Source organism: Gobio gobio (assembly GCF_949357685.1).
Source record: "Gobio gobio genome assembly, chromosome: 1".
Lineage (NCBI taxonomy): Eukaryota > Metazoa > Chordata > Actinopteri > Cypriniformes > Gobionidae > Gobio > Gobio gobio.
Genome location: NC_137097.1, coordinates 69,852,182 through 69,866,373, shown reverse-complemented (window position 1 = coordinate 69,866,373; position 14,192 = coordinate 69,852,182).

Genomic DNA, 14,192 nt, shown 5'->3' with positions numbered 1-14,192 from the left:
CCTGCGAGAATTGATGAATGGTTGCTTCTCGACTTTTTCAACAACGTCAAACTCAAGCACGTTGCTTTACTCTGTTCACAAGGTTTGCTGGAGAATATCAAACCCTTTGAAAGCTTCTTTGTAGCTCAGAGGTTCCTATTCACTACCACAGGCCCTCTTCGATCTCTGAGGAAATATTGTGCACCATATCTTCAACAAGGACCTTTCCATAATTCATAATCCTCATCTTGAAATGGATTTCTTGGAAGGCAGCGGTGACAAATTCTTTTTTTCCCTTTTGCTGGCAGCACACAGAGCAAAGAGAGGAAGCAAAGATGGCTTTGAATGAGCTACCGACTGTTTCGACAAGTGCACGGAAATAAGAGTACAAACACATTCCACTTCATTGCAACCAATAAGTGAGGGATCGAGTTGATTAAATTCGTTGTCTAGTAAATGCCAATCACTTCCAGCCCTTAGCATTGCTGTTAGAAACACACACTTTAGGAGCATTATTGGTCTTTGGAGCTGATATAGTCCAATCACCAACTATTTGACTACTATTGTAAATCTGTGTTGTTCCGGTTTCCTCCAGTGAGATGTTAAATTGAGAACTGAGTTGATTTTTATCAAGTTTGTGAACCAGATCAACTAGTTCATTTAAAAGAAGCAGCTTAAAAGAACAATTCATTCACTAGCCACGTTTACATGCGCACTTTTTTGTCATTCTGATTAAAATCATTCCGATTGAAAGATTCGGTGGACTGTTTACATGAGACGTTATCTAAACCGATCTGGTGTTTACATGTGCTGACTTTCAGTCGGGATCATTTTGTGACATGCGCACACAGTTTGTCTGCCGCCTCAGACTCGTAACGTTAGTATCGTGGATCAATAGTTCTGTGTTGGTAATTTTTATATTTATTTATTTTTATGTGGCCGGACATGCAGTAGTTTAACCTAATTTATGTCCTATACAATGGCTATTTCAACATCTGTGAATGAAAAGCATTCAAGACGTGTTCAGCATCATTACTAATATTAAACATTGATATTTCAGATGATTAAGGAAAGATACCATAATCACAAAGGTATAAATATTAACAAAAGTAATTAAAGTAGACTGTGGGTAATGTTACCAATTTGAAGCAGTTGTTGAACTTTTTTTTTTATATCTAACTTACGAGAAACAGAGAAATGTCGACACATCCTCTCCAGCAGCTTGAATGTTCCCCGTTGAAATGGCAACTCTCAACGGCCACCAGAACTTATACAGTTTTATAAAAGCTATTCATTATTTGTCGTAAGTGTAAGAATCACCTCAGAATTTTTTTTTCTTTTTTCTGTCAGGCGCAGTTGAACAAACGCTGTCAAGTAGGACAAACGCTGTCAAGATGAGATGCTGTAGCCAGGCTATGTCTGTGTCATTTTTCCAACATCATGTTAATAACATGTTACGAAATAAAAAGTTTAATACCTCAGAAAAATGACCTTTCCTCTCTTGTCAACCTGGTGTGAGCGCGGCGCGCGCTCTTCAGTTGAGGAGGCGCGCGCTGTATATCACGTCACCGAAAGACGTGCACTCAAAGTAATCGGATCAGGTCGTTTACATGGTGGAATTTTTCATTTGATCGGTTCATGAAAAGGTTTATCCCACCCCTCTCAAACCGATTACAATTTCATTCGGTTTGGCCATTTTTATTCCGATTGAGGTGTTTATATGGAGCATTTTCATTCGGATTGGACTTTTAAACCGATTACAGTGCTCCATGTAAACGCACCTACTGACTCAAGAGAACCGGTTGCAGTGGTTAACAGCTCACCGGAGATAATCAGTGAATTGGGTCAATGATATGACGCTTTTTGTCTGGATATGCTGTATATATTTATTCAAACACTGAGGGGAAGTGCACTAGCCTGATTATGGGGCATGTTTCAATCGAACCAGGAAAGACCTCAATTGGATAGACCTACAACCAATCAGAGCAACGGAGCGACGCATAGTTGTCAACAGAACTCAACTGCACGCTGGAAGAAGTAGAAGAAGAAGATGAGTGTAAATGATCTTTGCCGGTGTTGTAAAAAGAATTTGAGGATACACGGAGTACTTATCAACACGATTATCGTTTTTGAGAGAAATAGTAAAGGTGAACGCATATATGAACAAGTTCATCGTTTAGGATTAGAACGAATTCAACCCAAACGCTCTTTGGTGACGTGGATGATTACGTTACTGTTGATCTGTCCATCATCGTATAAAGCCCGCCCTGACAATATGATTGGTTCGAACAGCTCTGGTTCGAGCATAGTTGCTCCACAACGGATGAAGTCCAGACCGAACTTCCCAATCTCAAATGTTGTGTTGGCGGGGCTAAATTCGGCTGGCATCCAGGCAAGAAATGCACTACATTTTCAGTAAAAGCAACACTGCAGCCTCCCAGATCTTTACATTAAAATAAACCCAGGTGTTAACATTACTCTGACTTATTTATTTCCTAGATAATTTTTCTGCTGTACATCTGTTATCACGCCACACTGCAACAACAAAGCCTCTCAACTGAGCGGCACTGCAAGAGAATAACAAATGCCGCTGGAAAGCTAATGGATGTGCCTTGTCAGCCATGCAGGGAAAAGCGGCGAATTGTAGATATACAAACAAGCGAGCCATTACAGTAGGACCAGATAATGAAAGCTCGATCACGGTTTAAGAGCGCCACGGGCTGGTCATTTTTCCTCGTTCCTAAGCTCTTTGTGTGCAGAGCCCAGATTTACCGGAATAATGGGCAGCCGAGATCCAGAAGAATTCCTCTCCAGAGAGCCACAGTCAAAGGCCTCAATCCTTCACGGCTTCAGACAGCGCACAGAAGGATGGATGAGGTGTTAGAGGAGGAGAGGGCAGGCAGGGGGGGGGTAGCTTTACTTCCCGGGATAACAGCCAGCTTTGGTATTAAAATTTAAGTGTGTTCCTGCCCAACAAAAGCAGAGAGAGGCGGTGAGCAGTGATCAGGAGCATTAATGATGACTAGCCCAACCACTTCCAGCTTCTTAACTCCGATAGCCATCTTAAGCACTTTTCCTGTGTCTTTCCCAGCACACAAAATCAATTGGTGTTTATCAAGCTCCTCTCTCTGCACTGTCTTGTATATCGAGTTGCGGTCCTTTAGCATGCAGTGTGCACTGGTCCAGGGATTGATGGCAAACCCAGTTGCTGCGCCTGGTGAAATTGCTGGATCTGCAAGAGGCTCATCTGAGAGCTTGACAGCTGCTGAGAATGAGTATAAAAAGCACCATGTTCTTCCACCTGAGGGCTGACTTCACATTCTAATCCTGCAAGCATTTTTGGTTAAATGAGAGAACGCTACAGTCAAAACGGAGCCACACTTCCATCACTCTTCCAATTTAACGGTGTCTTTGTTGCCAGGATCACGCAATTCTCAGGAGCTGACGGAATATCTCAAAAAAAGACATGTCTCAAACTGCCTCGCTGCCGTAGATATCGGGCTACGGTTTTTACTGCAAAGTACACGGACACTGTAGATGGAAAATCTACCTGCCTAGTTCATGGGGACAGAATGGACATATAGGAAACAGAATAACCATAACAATTTCCTTTCTTCATAAATGTCACTGGTCTTACTGTGCTAAATTCATCAGTGCATGCTATTCTTAAGAAACATTTTTTTCTCATAATCTTTCATCAAAATGTAATAACTTCCTCTGCCTCTGAAACAACGTTATGCTGATGTAACCAAGGTCGTGCTGGAAAAACATAATATGTAAGGGGAAATGTACAGTCTGTAATAAATATTATTTCTTGCTGAATATTCTGTTTCCCTCAGAAATGCACCGCTTTGAGGATGTTTAATGCATCACACATGCGCTTTCATGTTGTCTAATACTTCTGTAATGTAGGATGGTTTTAAAGCAGTAAGTTCAGCCGCAAAAAGCTGGACATTACATTACCTGCTGGTAGCTGGTTGGTTTCTGGTCAATCTAATGACCAGCGTGGACTAGCTAATGAAAATCTTAGAGCATCTAATAATAATTGGGACAATTAATAGCAATTTTAGACCAGTTATTGACCAGCTTGGTCCAGCTAATGACTATCCCAGATCAGCTATTGACCAGCTTGACCTAGCTAATGATAATCTTAAGGTATGTTTACACGATACGATGCCAATGAGTTCATTTAGACAAGAACAGCGTTTTGGGGGCCTGAAAAAGCAAGCTTTTGAAAAGTGCAAGGTTTTGAAAACGACACCTTTACTGCGAATGTGTAAAAAAATGATGACGTCATGCGCATGTGTATTACATGTTCGCGGGGTGTTTCTTGACTAAGCGACAACTCCAACTACTGGCCTGGCATGCATAATAGACAAACCAATGACCAGCTTGGACCAACTAATAACAGTTTTATAACAGCTAATGACCAGCTTTGACCAATATGAACAATTTTAAACAATCCAATGACCCGCTTGGACCAATTGATAAACATTTTATACCAGCTAATGACCAGCTTGGACCAAATAATAACCATTTTATACCAACTAATGACCAGCTTGGACCAATATGAACAATTTTAAACAATTCAATGACCCGCTTGGACCAATTAATAACCATTTTATACCAGCTAATGACCAGCTTGGACCAAATAATAACCATTTTATTTCAGCTTATGACCCGCTTGGACCAACTAATAACCATTTTATACCAGCTTATGACTCGCTTGGACCAAATAATAACCATTTTATTCCATCTTATGATCCCGCTTGGACCAACTAATAACCATTTTATACCAGCTTATGACCCGCTGGGACCAATAAGTACCATTTTAGACCGGCTAATGACCAGCTTTTTAGAACATTTTAGATCCGCTATCCCATCCCAGACCAACTAGTGACCAACTTGAACTAGCTAATGATAAACTTTAGAGCAGAAAGAAAAAAAACACCCCGGCTTGGCCAAATAATAACCATTTTATACCAGCTAATGACCATCTTGGACCAACTAATAACCATTTTATACTAGCTAATGACCAGCTTGGACCAACTAGTGACCAGCTTGAGCTAGCTAATCACAATTTTAGAGCAATCAAAAAAACAAACAAAAACAGCTTGGACCAACTAATCACCATTTTATACCAGCTAATGACCATCTTGGACCAACTAATAACCATTTTATTCCAGCATATGACCAGCTTGGACCAATAAGAACAATTTTAGACAATCCAATGACCCACTTGGAGCAACTAATAACCATTTTATACCAGCTAATGACCAGCTTGGACCAATAAGTACCATTTTAGACCGGCTAATGACCAGCTTGGACCAATTAATACCCATTTTAGAACAGCTATCCCATCCCAGACCAACTAGTGACCAACTTAAACTAGCTAATGATAAACTTAAGAGCAGAGAGAAACGAAGAAAACCCCCCCCGCTTGAACCAACTAATAGCTATTTTATAGCAGCTAATGACCAGCTTGAACAAATTAATAACCATTTTATTCCAGCTTGGACCAATATGAACAATTTTACACAATCCAATGACCAGCTTAGAACATCTAATAACCATTTTATACCAGCTAATGACCAGCTTAGACCAATAAGCACCATTTTAGACCAGCTAATGACCAGCTTGGACCAATTAATAACCATTTTAGAACAGCTATCCCATCCTAGACCAACTAGTGACCAACTTGAATTAGCTAATGATAAACTTAAGAGCAGAAAGAAAAAAACACCCCGGCTTGACCCAACTAATAGCTATTTTATACCAGCTAATGTCCAGCTTGGACCAATTACAACCATTTCATACCAGCTAATGACCAGCTTGGACCAATAAGTACCATTTCATACCAGCTAATGACCAGCTTGGACCAATAAGTACCATTTTATACCAGCTAATGACCAGCTTGGACCAATAAGTACCATTTTATACCAGCTAATGACCAGCTTGGACCAATAAGTACCATTTTATACCAGCTAATGACCAGCTTGGATCAAATAATAACCATTTTATTCCAGATTATGACCAGCTTGGACCAATTTATAACTATTTTATACCAGCTAATGGCCAGGTTGGAACAATTAATAAACATTTTATACCAACTAATTGCCAATAAGTACCATTTTAGACCAGCTAATGGTCATCTTGGAGAAATTAATAACCATTTTAGAACAACTATTGACCATCCCGGACCAGCTATTGACCAACCTGGATCAGCTAGTCAGCAGATACCACGTTCCAAATCACATCAATAATTTCTTAAGATGAAGTTGCTTGTTGAGATGCAAAGATAAATAGGCCAATATTAATTGGAAATAATCTGATTTGGCTTTTGAGTTACCAGGTGGGCCTTTGCTTTTGCAACTCCTGTCTAAAGTTATCATCTCAGACAAACCCCTCTTAATGTTTGACTCTTAACATCCAACTAATGAATCTTAGCAGAGTTGTTCTCTTTCGTACATGTACATGGCTTTCTGAAAGGCTTTTGGGAGTTGGAAGACTTTAGATGAAGAACAGTTTCTGGATGTGCGAGGTCTGCTGAGGTCTGATCAACAAATCTAGTGAGAACGAGAAAGACAAACGGCGACATAAAGAGAAAAAGAGGGAGAGAGAAATAGATATTGAGAGCATATTCTGTCAACTCTCCATCTGTGTCTGCTTAAACAAACTGGATGTTCCACAGAAACGACCACAATAACAGTGTGGCTTTTCACAACTTTCAATTTTGGGCTCTTTCCACAGAGTTCAACAACAACAACAACCTAAGAATACACCGCGCCCCCCCTTGCAGCAACTGTCACCCTCTTAATTAAAACAGCCTGATGCTCATTAAAATGCCATTTACCAGTGGCACATGATTCATAATAGAATTGCTGTTGATTTAAAATCTTTTATTTGGCTGTCAAGTGAATGGCTATGAAGGGTATTTTTAAAATGCAGATCTTGTGTAACATTTTGTGTGCTAGATTTCAGACCCTCAAAGAGCTTGTCAGTCACGTCCTCCACGGTTTGTATTATTAATATTACTTTCTTTGTATTTTATTTTTGTACATATTTTAATCATTTTAAATTAACACAAGAATCTGAGATAATGCTTAGAAAAAATGTATACCTTCACAATTTATATACACACTCACCTAAAGGATTATTAGGAACACCTGTTCAATTTCTCATTAATGCAATTATCTAATCAACCAATCACATGGCAGTTGCTTCAGTGCATTTAGGGGTGTGGTCCTGGTCAAGACAATCTCCTGAACTCCAAACTGAATGTCAGAATGGGAAAGAAAGGTGATTTAAGCAATTTTGAGCGTGACATGGGTGTTGGTGCCAGACGGGCTGGTCTGAGTATTTCACAATCTGCTCAGTTACTGGGATTTTCACGCACAACCATTTCTAGGGTTTACAAAGAATGGTGTGAAAAACATCCAGTAAGCGGCAGTCCTGTGGGCGAAAATGCCTTGTTGATGCCAGAGGAGAATGGGCCGACTGATTCAAGCTGATAGAAGAGCAAATTTGACTGAAATAACCACTCTTTACAACCGAGGTATGCAGCAAAGCATTTGTGAAGCCACAACACGCACAACCTTGAGGCGGATGGGCTACAACAGCAGAAGACCCCACCGGGTGCCACTCATCTCCACTACAAATAGGAAAAAGAGGCTACAATTTGCACGAGCTCACCAAAATTGGACAGTTGAAGACTGGAAAAATGTTGCCTGGTCTGATGAGTCTCGATTTCTGTTGAGACATTCAGATGGTAGAGTCAGAATTTGGCGTAAACAGAATGAGAACATGGATCCATCATGCCTTGTTACCACTGTGCAGGCTGGTGGTGGTGGTGTAATGGTGTGGGGGATGTTTGCTTGGCACACTTTAGGCCCCTTAGTGCCAATTGGGCATCGTTTAAATGCCACGGCCTACCTGAGCATTGTTTCTGACCATGTCCATCCCGTTATGACCACCATGTCCCCATCCTCTGATGGCTACTTCCAGCAGGATAATGCACCATGTCACAAAGCTCCAATCATTTCAAATTGGTTTCTTGAACATGAAAATGAGTTCACTGAACTAAAATGGCCCCCACAGTCACCAGATCTCAACCCAATAGAGCATTTTTGGGATGTGGTGGATCGGGAGCTTCGTGCCCTGGATGTGCATCCCACAAATCTCCATCAACTGCAAGATGCTATCCTATCAATATGGGCCAACATTTCTAAAGAATGCTTTCAGCACCTTGTTGAATCAATGCCACGTAGAATTAAGGCAGTTCTGAAGGCGAAAGGGGGTCAAACACAGTATTAGTATGGTGTTCCTAATAATCCTTTAGGTGGGTGTATATATATATATATATATACTTAAATTGACATTTACAGTATTTATGTGGGTGTTTCCTGAAATGTTCACACCTTCATTAATGTAAAAAAATATATATAATTGTTCTATATTACTTTTTACCAATCTATCACTTCCAATCAAATTTGAATCTTTTCTTTTATGTTTCTTTTCCAGTCAATTGTTTAATTGTGATATATAGTGAGCCCTATATAGCTGCTGTATATGAATACTTGGAAAACATTTGATTTGATCCCCCCCTTTTTTAAGCATCTTGTACCCTTGTACTACTAAGTGAACCCATCATCTTCTCTGTATGGTTTCTAAAACTGTGTCTAATTCATAAATAGAACAAATGCATAAACAACATTTAGTGGATTGCGGTCATGCTGGAATGCGGGCGGATAGTGGTGGCTTTCCAGGATAAAGGGATTTAAAAAAAAAAGACTAGGCTTGTTTTTCTCTTTAGGATACTGAGACCCGTTTACTGAATCTGGAGGTTCTTTCAGGCTCTTGCAGGTATCAATACTATACTTCTACATTAACCTCTTTAGCTCTGGGACCATTTTTGGGGATTTCCGCCTGGATTTGGCCTACCCAAATTGAAAAGCTTCCCATACCCACATACAGTGGTCTCTAAATACACAATTTTGTTGTCATTTTAAAGAAAACCCTTTGAAGTTACATAAAACAATGCTAAAAGTGACCCCCCCCCCCCAAAAAAAAGCCGCTTTTTGATTGTTTGGTTATTTATATATAGATGGCAGCAAACACTGTAAAAAAGGAATTTGTCTCTATTATGTTGTATGCAAGATTTATTCAAATGGATCTGAAGGGAGGAATATTACCTTTTTTTAATGTAATTTCCGCCTACCCAAACCTCTCCTATATACACGTCTCCCCATATACAATGGTATAAATGCAATGTCCCAGTGTGACAAAATAATTTTTTCCAGTGTTTGCTGACATATGCTGAATTTGCCAAAGCTGTCTGCAGGGTGCTAGAGCACACAGGGTCTGAGATATACACTTTCAAAAAGGAATTTATTACCAAAAAAATCAAAAATGATTTTATAACCAAAGAAATCATAAATCTCAGAATATCATTTACTTGATGGTTTTAGTCAAATAAGTGACTAAAAGTCCAACAGTCAATTTTGTCTAAAAGTTTTTTTTCACTAAAAGAATTTAGTATTTGACTAGCCAATTAGAATTGGTGCATTTCCTCTGTGAAATTCAGGTTTGTGTGTGTTTTATTGTATCTATAATAGCATTACTGTGCTTGAAATTATTTTTTCTTAATGAAAAACAACATAATGGGATGCAATGTGAGTCACCTAAACGAGTGTCGCGTATGTCTTTTCGCCTGATGCCATGCATAAAACACACGACTTTATTCCTAAAGATAATGAATATTCAAAACTGTGCACTGTTTGTTTATTGGCAGGTTATGGAGTCAGTCATGTCGCAGCATCTTTCAGCTATGAGTGAAGCGCAGGACGGGGGTCTGAAGTTCAAAGTTCACCTGCAGGGTGCGAGTCCATCTCAGGCACAAGAACCAGCACTAATACGATGGAAACGGGATAACAGACCGGTTTATTACACTTGAATTACTTTTCAATGTTAAAATGTTCACTTCTAAATTGTTTGTTACCTGAGTTTAAATGTAGGCAATATTGTATAGTAACAATCCAAGTCTGTCCTGGACTCCATTTCCCATAATCCTCCCTGTCCCACACCTGAACTCACTCCATTATTATCTCTCCCGCCATTCCCTGCACCTGGTACTCATCATTTGCACTCCCTTTATATTGGACTCACTTCCCTGCACTCCTTGTCCGTACTTAATGTTGTTTCCTTTGGTTGGTATTGTGTGTTTTGTTACAGTTTGATTCTCTCGTTTAATAAACCTGTCTTTGTTGGAAGTTCGATTCTACTCATTCCTGCTGCCCCACGCCAACCCGTAACAAATACATGTTAAATCAGTATAAAATATGCTGTATTGCTGTAGTCATCCACAATAAAGGCCAATGGCATGTATACCTGTGGTTGTGTGGAGTATTTTACAAAGGTTTAGAGGAAAGTTAATATTACTCATAAATAAAGTTTTTTTTAATGTTTTCCCCAATTATCTCTACTCAGTTTTATTTGTTAATGTACCAAATGCAGATTTTGTTTTAACTTACATTGCCAAGCAGTGATTTCACTGCTTTAAAATGTACTATTTTTAAGTGTAAAAATGTTTCACCAAAAAAACTGAGTAAATCATAGTACAAGTTTTTAGAGTGTGGTGTTGGCTTGATTACGGCAAAACGTTCTCCTTTTGTTCTAAGAAAAATCATAGTGTGCTTGGAGAACCTGTCAGCAATTGTGTGCAAGGACTGAAACACTTCTCAAATAAAAGCCATTAAGGCAAGATTGCTGGCCTTTAGGACCATTATAAAACATCATTGTGTTCCACCTCTATCTGTGAGCTAAGTTAGGAAGAAAAATCATCTCTGTCCATGGCAGTTTAGTTGTACCTGGAAGCATAACAGTTCATGACAAAGACAATGGCTAAATGTGTAGGAATATTTGTGGGTAACCCTTTATGTCTGTTAGGCATGTACTTACTGTAGTAATAACTATACATTATGCATAATTACATGCAACTGACCCTAAACAAAAATAGGGGTGCAATGGAATAGTGTGTTTTGTCAATAAAATAAAATAAAATTGGGCGTTTCATCCGATTAATCGAAGAAATAATCGTCCAACTATTCGATTATCAAAATAACCAAACCCTAATCCTAACCCTATAGTTGTTCATTAATATTGCTCAGTACTTAAATGTATAATTGCACTGAAACAAGGACACATTCAAATAATTAATGTATTAGAAAATTGTGGAAAGCATGCCTTAGATGATTATTTTGAACTAGATATTATTATTCTGTTTTTGTTCTAAATTAATATGTATCTAATTGGCAACAACAGCTGTGTGCCTGAATGGTTTCTCTAATAAAAAATTTTTTCACTTACAGAACACGGACATTTATATATATATTATCAACCATCACTAATTGCTGCTCTGCATAAGCAGGGTTAAAAAGCCAAGCTGTAGAATTACATTTCTTCAGCTTCGACCAAGTGATACATGACCTGGCGACCTGAGATCTGACTATATCCTGGCAAGAATGAGCAAGAAGAAAGGGTTTGTGTAGAGATAATGATTGCTACACTCCTTCATGCTTGAGAAAAAGGCATAATTAAGATGTAGTTGGAGCACTTCAGTACTAGTGTAACTTTGAGAAGTCTTGCCCTCTCTTTGCCTATTCTTCTTCATTAAGACATCGCTCTTAGGGTGTTTTCACACTTGGCACGGTGTGTGTCTGAGCACGGTTCGCGTGATTTTAGAGTATGTTTCATCCATACTGTGGAGAATATGCAATTTTATTTGTTAATTTGATTATTCCATTTCTTAAGGCTTGTTCACACATGGACGATTATTGCGCGCGTTTAACGCCTCGTGACTAAACAAAAGGCTAAACATGTGAGTGTGCACACCAACGCGCAAAAAGGCACGCGTAAAAGCGTCATTTAAAAAAAAAAATGCCTCCAGGTTCATTTTTTGGTTTGATGCACTGGGTTAAAAACTGGCCAACCAATGCTTTTGTTCACGTGCCTGAAGCTGTTGAAGTTAGAGTAAAACACAACTTGGTGGCACACATTGATACCCAAGAAGTAGACGAAGAAGAAGATGCAGCGAGGTAAGAGGAATTTAGAGCTGCTTTTCTCTATTGCGTCTGAACACAAATAACTTTATGACAAACGACACAGCGACTACAAAAATCTCCATTAGAGGGAGTTATTATGGATAGGAATTACACAAATAGGATTCGATGGTGAGTTTCCATCGAATCCTTGATCTGCAATCAAATCAAAAGCACCATCTACTTTCAGGGAGTGAATTTGTACGTTCACTCTGTGCATTACCAGTGAAAATCAATTGGGTATGAACACAAAGATGCATCAAAAAACGCTGGCGATAAGCGTGCGCTATAATTGTCCCGGTGTGCACGAGTGTAACCCCTCCTGTTTAAACCGCCCAGCTCCAAGCAGGACTCGAACCCGGGTCTGCCGGCATGAGAGTAGGATGCTCTAACAAGGAGGCTAAAGGCTGCAACCCCTAGTGTCAGTCGCTAGAGCGTCTCTTGAGATCAGAGTAGTGAGGTTTACTTGCACAGCAACTACTAGCTGGCCTTTGTTACACTCACCCCCTAAACCTCACTCCCATCAGGGTCACGGCACCAATGTAACCCCTCCTGTTCAAACCGCCCCGCTCGAAGCAGGACTCGAACCCGGGTCTACCGGCATGAGAGTAGGATGCTCCAACAAGGAGGCTAAAGGCTGCAACCCCTAACGTCAGTCGCTAGAGCGTCTCTTGAGATCAGAGTAGTGAGGTTTACTCGAACAGCGACTACTAGCTGGCCTTTGTTACACTCACCCCCCTAAACATCACTCCCATCCGGGTCACGGCACCAATGTAACCCCTCCTGTTCAAACTGCCCTGCTCGAAGCAGGACTCGAACCCGGGTCTGCCGGCATGAGAGTTGGACGCTCTAACAAGGAGGCTAAAGGCTGCAACCTCTAGTGTCCGTCGCTAGAGCGTCTCTTGAGATCAGAGGAGTGAGGTTTACTCGCACAGCAACTACTAGCTGGCTTCCGTTACACTAGGCTTTACTTGAATGCTGCTTTTAGGCATACCTACTTTACCTGGAAAATGTAAAAAAGTTTATTTAATTTGCAGTTGGTTCAAGGAAAACAATTCAAAATAATTGTTATTTACAAAGGTGAATGTGTGATATAGCTAGTGCAAATTTATGGATGTAGCATTGCAACAAAATTTATATTTTTGTGTAAAAGATAAACAGCTTAATTTAACAGCATTTGTAGCAACGTCATTTAAAAAAACCCACAGGGACAGTGTGAACATAACTGAAATTGGTCCTTTTTCCCTTGGTTCACCTCTTGGTCCACTTAAAGGAGTCTGAGTTCAGTTCTTTTAAAGAGGACTCAAGTGAGAAAACACTCTTAGTCCCTGTTTTCCTTCATTTATTTAAAGCCGTACTTTGTCATTTTACTTGGAGGTGCAACAGCGGTTCGAGATATTCAAATGCTTTTTCTTCTTGTAAATGGTGATTAGAAGTTAAATCTACCGCCATGGCACTGATTTAATGATCACAAAGTGCAGGAATGAATCCTTTTTTTCTAATGTGCTCTAAAATTTTCCTTGGTTCATTTAAATGTATTCATCTATAACATTTACCATAATTGAAGAAGCCACACATCTGAATGAATGCATGAGTGGAAATACAAGTTACATTTTTTAGCACCTATGCACCTATCACAGTTTGGCATTATCCCAGACATTAAATTAGTCTGCAATTAGGGGACAATTACTGTTTGAAATGTTGAATGGTACGATGTGAAGTGCCTCAACCCGAGTTGGTCTTAAAGATGTTCTGTCTCTTCTGTGAGATATTGCTGGCAACACATTGCTTTTCTTTGTCTCCAACCTCTTCCTTCAGAGTCTCGATCCTAAGACTGAACATGGAGGTTATTGCACATTTTCTGCACATCCCAGATTACTGGGGCTTGACATGCTGTCAGGGACGCTTTATCTGTTCTTTCCATTAACATGAGAGGATTAATGAACTTGTCTGGAGATAATCTCAAACTCAAAGCCGGGAGATCACCGGTTTGTCAGCTCGTGTGGGCCATTATTATACGCTCCATTCTTTCCTCATTCAGTTTCTTGAATCTGCTAATAATGCACACTCTTACAAATAAAGGTTCTTAATTGGCATTGATGGTTCCACGAGAAACCT